At 37.5% G+C, this 6,858-nt stretch overlaps 1 long non-coding RNA gene and 1 pseudogene across 1 annotated transcript; one reads left to right on the top strand and one right to left on the bottom strand.

Moving 5' to 3' along the window:
• The first annotated feature begins 896 nt into the window (after positions 1–896).
• On the top strand, positions 897–5,271 carry LOC112501845. Its single transcript, XR_003067572.1, has 2 exons — positions 897–1,093; positions 4,958–5,271. It is a non-coding gene; the product is annotated as an uncharacterized LOC112501845 (long non-coding RNA).
• Positions 5,234–6,627, bottom strand: LOC112501842 (annotated as a pseudogene).
• Between the last annotated feature and the right edge of the window lie 231 nt (positions 6,628–6,858).

The raw sequence follows: 6,858 nt of genomic DNA, 5'->3' as shown, positions 1-6,858 counted from the left end.
CCGTAATGTCTTTTTTTTTTATGTAAACTTCTTTTTTTACACATGAAAATAAACTTTATGCAGAAAGAGAAAATCTTTTTTACTTTTTTTTTTGTCCTGAAAATAAACTTTACGTAAAAAATCTTTTTTTTTTTAAATGAGTTATTTTAAGATAATACATGAATTTTGCGGTAAATAAGCAACAAAATATGGTAAATGAAAAGTGGCCTTCCCACTAGGGGTGCTCATGGGTTGGGTTGAAGACATTTTAACAACCCAACCTAATGCTTGTGGTTTGAAAAATCTTAACCAAACCTAACCCAAACGAAAGTGCAACCCAACCCAACCCAAATCGTACGGGTTGGTCGGGTTGATACTTTGGTACATTAAAATAATTTTCTAATCTTGAATATGTTATTTCTCTACTCATAATTTTTTTTCATCATCAACCATTTGGTACAACTTATCCATACTTCTTACATATACCACATTCAGTTAATTTTCTCAATTTACGTATATATGTTTATAGTTACAGAACATATATATGAATGAGTTATATAGAGATGTGAATAAATTGAAAAAATGTGTATATGAATAACGTACGTGATAGTGTAATTGTCTAGTGTATATATTAATAGAAATTTAGCAATCATATTAAATCCAAAAAATAAATGGATACCGGGTTCATCGGGTTGAGTTGAGTTCAAATAATAGTAACCTAATATCAATCCAATACCTACGGCTTGAAAATTTTACAACTCGATTAGATATCGGATTGCTTTGGATTAAGTTATTTCTTCGGATTGAGTTATTTCGCATTAGATTGGATTGGGTTGATCGGATTGATCAGGTTCGTCAGGTTTTTTAACACCCTGCTCCCCACTATAAATAGAAAGAGCACAGTCGGAAGGTGAATTGGGGGAGAAATGCTCGGAAAAAATTGGATGAGGCTCCCGCGAGAGAGACGGGAGGTTTCTCAAGGGTTGTTGCCCCTCTTTTGCCACTACATGATCCCAAATTGGGTCATGTTGAGCCGATGATTTCGTCCCCCCAGTTCTTCACCATCAATCAACAACAGCCCTTGAAGAACAGGCRGAAAGATGAAACCAAAAGGGTAATATTTCAGTTTCTATTTTTACTGAAGCCATAATTCGAAATACAGTGGATCTATGGTCCCTGTGGTTTACGAAATTTATGGAGATGCTCTATGGTTTCTGTGCTTTAATTCAGCCTCAGATATCAGCAATATGCTTAATCTGGCACTCTTTCGATCAGAAACTGCTTCCATTTTTATTTATTTATTTATTTATTTATTTTTATGGCTTCTGCTGCTGCTGCTGCTGCTGATGAACTTCTTCTTGTTTTTGGTACTGCTTCCGATTAATCTGTTTGTTTTTATTTTCCGATCTGGAGATAATCGGAGGTTGTTACCAGAAAACGATCGAGGCTGTGATGATACTCTTCTGCATTTAACATTTTCCGAGCATGTTGTTCTGGGCAGTGGGTGAAACTCGGACCGTATCTTGGCGGGGCAACCCGAATGGTGTTGCAGCCATGGCGGTGTTTGATCCCCTTTGTCTTATTCCAGATCTGCAGATCTGAGCCTCTCATCCGAAATTACAATTTCTGTATTCATCCAAAGAAGTTGTTAGAAAGGGAAAATTTTGTATTTGTAATGGAATCAACTTCCACTCAGAGAACTTGAGGCAGTTACATAAGGGGGATGAAGATGATGGTTTAATGGTGGTTATCCACCTATGTTCATACCAAAGTCTGATTTTGACTTTATTTGGTCAAACATCCTTCTTTGTAGCCGATGATTTTCTCCAAAAAAACACACAGATCGACAGTTTCTTCGTTGTTGCTGTTGATGTTACTACTCCCTTCGTGTCCACTCTTAAAAGTTCTACTTTCCTATCATACTCTTGATTATGAGATTGGATAAATTCATGAAAATCACTCTCCAAACCAAACACTCCTTAAATAACGTCTCTGTGATTTCATGAATCCTAAAAGCTTCGCCATTGATGATTGTTTTTGTCTGATGAAGACGATCTAAGAGGCTGTGTTGATTAATCTGAAAGCATCTGAGTGGATTCAATCAAAGTTAGAGATTATTTGCATATTGGCAGGGCAATCATTTGCAGCCATGGCCGATTTATCCTCTTTGTTCCATTGTTTACAGATTTGAGTCTCGCATTTTTCAACTCACCCCCATTTTACCCATTCTTTTATCATTTTCCTTCCAAATTTGATTAAGCCACTTTTTATATCGCTAAGCCATCACCAAACAGTCATGTATAACTGACGGAATAGGCTGTGAATTCCATTAAGCTCATTAAGCTGCTAACAAACATGCCCTTACTGTTTCATTTGAATGCATCTGAGTGGGATTGGATCATAGTTGAGAGATGATTCGCATCTTGGCAGGGCAATTAAGAAGCAAGTATGTTTGCAGCCATGGCGGATTTTTCCTCTCATTTTTCCATCCAACCCCATTTTGCAATTTCTTGTCTTTTTAATTTTGATTAACCTGGATATCCAACCCGTTATGCGAGTCGACTAATCCCAGGACGACCACCTGCTTTGCAAATAGCCCGGAGTCACCGTATTTGAACCTCCGTGGCCACAAGGGGATTTTTATTACTCCTTGGATTTTAAACTGGGACCTCCTGGTACTTTTGACCTTTGGAGCCAAGCTTAAATCAATTAGGCCAGCTTTGTGGTTCAATTTCTTGTCTTTGTCCTTACACATTGAGGATTTAAGAACAAACTACATATGAGCTTTTTTGAATCAGTCATTTTGAATAATTTCAAAAAAAATAACCTGGAAGTTTGCAGCCATGGTGGATTTATCCTCTTTGTTTGATTGTTTATAGATACGAGCTCATATTTTTCAACCGACCCCATTTTATGCATTCTTATAATTACTCGGTGAGCGTTGATGGTTAAAGTCACCACTCGTTTATCTTTTCGGGTAAACATTCTTGGTCATCAAAAGGGATGTTATTGATTCATCAGGTGAAAATCTTCTCATTCATTTATCGGGTAAGGTTATTGGTTTTTGCTATGCGTGCTTCTTGGCCATTGTCACATAAAGTAAAGCAAGTGACATCTGATAACCATTTGATAAACGGCCTCTTAGGGGTCGTTTACTAAATACTTACCCGGTAAGTATGGGTCGGGTAACTTTCCTCACTTGATGCATATGGCAATGGTTGAAAATCTTACCCGGTAAGAGTGATGATAGGGATAGAGAGTCTTACTCGGTAAGTGATGGTGAGAACTCTTACCCAGGTAAATTGTTGCATACGATACCGTTTTAATATACTACAATCTTATCTGGTAAAATAGATTGTAGTGTTGACTCCTACCGGTAAGCGCTTACCTTGGGTAAAACATTTGGTATTTTCATTGGGACTTAAAGTGGAAGGCATCTGCATCTTGGTCATTCTGCATGTATTTTTATTAGAAAATTCTATTTATTTATTTACTTTTGGGGTAACCATGAGTTTTTGTGTCAGTTTACGTGCAGCCTGATTAATCCGAGTCTCTAAAGAACAGCTAAGAAAATTCCTAGCGGTCTTTAGCGTGGAAGTTTTTAAAGGTTTTGTATGATTTTTCTAAGAACCATAAGATTAATATGGAAGTTTTAAATAGTTGCTCTTTTGAAAGTATTTTAAATTTTTGGGTGTTTGAGATTGCTTATGTTTTTGTACAAAAACACTTATCAACTTATTATAAGTCATAAGAATTTAACTCGTTCAAAATTTTTTTATTACCAGTTTGGTACCGGTATAAGTTGTTTATTTAAACACTTAAAAAGTATTTATTACCAGTGTCATACTACAATAAGTCACAAAGCTTGGATTTTTTATTACAATTTTTTTTTAAAACACTTTAATGACTTCATTCAATTTGAACCGAGCATGGCAGGCCCATATCGGCTTTTGGGCTCAAGGGACAAAACTTCGGTAACCCAAAAGGAAAAGTAGACATCCCACTATATAGTATATAAATACAAATAGCACAATCGGAAGGTTAATTCGGGGAAGTTTGCTCGAAAAAATGGAGGCTCCGGCGAGAGAGACGGGAGGTTTCTTGAGGGTGGTTGCCCTTCTCTTGCCACTACATGATCTGGATCCGGAATCAGGTCATGTTGAGCCGATGATTTCTTCCCCCATTCTTCGCCAATAACCAACAGCCCTTGAAGAACAACGAAGGCAGAAAGAATAACCCAAATGGGAAATTTGAATTATGGATTTGGTCCTTAAACGTTTTCTCAGATTTGTATTCAAAATATGCTTCAATGTTTTTTCTATAACAAAAAGGGAAATTATGGTTTCTATGCTTCATTAATCGCAAACTGCTTCCATTTGTTCTATTTATTTGGTACTGCTTTCGATTCATCTCTTTGTTTTCGTTTTCCGATCCGGAGATAATCGGAGGTCGTTACCAGAAAAATATTGAGGCTATGATGGCTTCTGCATTTAACATTTTCCGAGCATAGGTTTACGAAAACTGGGTGAAACTCGGCCCGTATCTTGGCGGGGCAACCCGAATGGTGCTGCAGCCATGGCGGTGTTTGATCCCTTTTGTCGGATACCTGATCTGCAGATCTGAGCTTCTCGGTGCAAATTACGAAGTCTTCTTCAGGAAAACATTCGATAACTCCACTCAGAACATGAGGCTGATTTCAGAGGGGATGTAGATGATGGTTTCTAAGGGTGGTTGCCCCCCTCTGTTCATACCAAAGTCTGATTTTGACTTTATTTTGTCAAACATCCTTCTTTGTGGCCGATGATTGTTTCCCGAAATCAACCACCCTTCAGCTCGGAAAGCTTTATCCATACACACAAATCATAGAAATCAACAGCTCCATACTTGTTGTTGATGATCTTGTTATTATTATTATTATTATTATTTGAGTAAATTACGGTGTTCGTCCTTATGGTTTGTTGAAAATTGCTATTTTCAGATTTGATGAATTCTAAGAGGCTGTGATGATGAATTTGTTTGCATCTGAGTGGATCCGATCAAAGTTAGAGATAATACGCATCTTGGCAGGGTAATCCGGATGGTTATGTGGAAGAAAGAAGACTTCTTAGTCTCAGTTCTTCGACATTGCAACCAGGAAAGTTTGCAGCCATGGCGGATTCATCCTCTTTGTTCGATTGTTTACAATCTGAGCCTCACATTTTTAAATCGAACCTCAATTTACACGTTCTTTAAAATCTTTTTCTTACATATTGAAGAGTTAATCGAAAATTATGGTGATTGGGTGTTTCTTTCTGTAACCACAGTTTTTTGAAAACCCTAATCCCAACTTCAATACATGTTTTACGCTCGAGTTCAGGACAGATGCATCGACCCCCTCCTTGCTATCAACCGACACCGGAAAGAAATCAGGACATTCCCATATCCCAATGCCTGCAACCTTATAAAACGGCGAATCGGATTTTGTCCAACTAATAAAGTCCTCGGATCGGTACAGAAATGCGATTCCGTCCTTATCTTTCCGCCTTCCCACAATTGTTCTCCATTTCCCATCTTTTGGGTCTCTAAAATCACCCGGTTGAATCTCGTCAGGAACTTCTATGACGGGATTGCCACTGTACTTCATCCATTCTCTAAGATAGGGATCGGATAAGTCCTTTGAGACGGCCAAGTTCTAAACTTGGCGTTTTTCGGAGTCAACTCCTGTGTACATAACAGGCTTGTTTCCGGGGAGGATTGTAACAGAACCGGAATAGCAACTGTTGATGTCGAAGGGTTCGGTGGGTGCGATCGCGTGGTCTACAGCGATCCAATTTATTAAGTCATATGACACTGAATGTCCCCAATGCATTTGATCGAAAGTGAAGATTGGACCATAAGGGTTGTATTGATAGAAGAGGTGGTATACTCCATTGAAGTACATTGGTCCTGTAGGATGCATTTCAATCTTCCATCTTAGCCGGAATCAAAACAACTATGGACTCGGACAGTTGCTGAATGGTTTGGTGCAGAATGATTAAGTGATCAGAATAATTAAGAGGCTCTCGTGATAAAGTGCAAAAAGAAATATAATTGTTTGGTAATTGTTTACAATGAAATTATGACGGTTAATGGTTAAGGGAGATCCATTATACAAAATCATTCAGAGAGTTTTAGAACCATTAAGAAACAAACTTTTTTTTTGTCAAACAAGATTCACCTCTTAACGATTCAGAGGCTGCCTCTTAATGGAACTATTAAGAGTTAAAAAAACAACCCCTTATTGTTTTTAAAAACTAAAAAACTTGAAAATTTCTCGACATCAACAAAAAACTTTAAAAACCCAATCGAACGTGGAATTCTGCTAAAAATAGAGCGGACAATTTTGTGGACCTTTGATCTGTTTTAAAGGTACACTTGTTTGACAAAAAATTTGGATCCAACAAATATCCACAAACCATAGAAACAAGAAGTGAAAAAGTAGGTTGCGAGAATGACTAACCATTAGGATCTGCACCCATTCAATCAATCCACAAATCATCATATGCCCGTGTTCATCGTCACATATCAATGAAACCACAGACGATATATTTATATATATTTAGGAGCAAGTACAAGAGGAAGAATTAATTAAGATGAAATATATGTCTAAGGGGCCGTTTACTATACACTTACTTGGTAAGTGTTTAACGCATAAAATTTCTCATCGGATGAACATAACAAGGGCCAAGAATCTTACCGGGTAAGAGCGATGAGAAGGATGAAGAGTCTTACCCGGTAAGTGAGGATAACGATTCTTACCCAGGTAAGCGCTTACCCAATAAATTGTTGCATTTGATATGTTTTGATGTACTAAAATCTTACGCATCAAAATAAATTATAGTGTTGACTCTTATTGGTAAG

The sequence above is a fragment of the Cynara cardunculus genome, unplaced genomic scaffold (genome assembly GCF_001531365.2).
Source record: "Cynara cardunculus var. scolymus isolate 2C unplaced genomic scaffold, CcrdV1 Un_Scaffold_634, whole genome shotgun sequence".
NCBI lineage: Eukaryota > Viridiplantae > Streptophyta > Magnoliopsida > Asterales > Asteraceae > Cynara > Cynara cardunculus.
The sequence above is the reverse complement of the archived record's forward strand: the minus strand, read 5'-3'. Positions and strand labels throughout refer to the sequence as shown.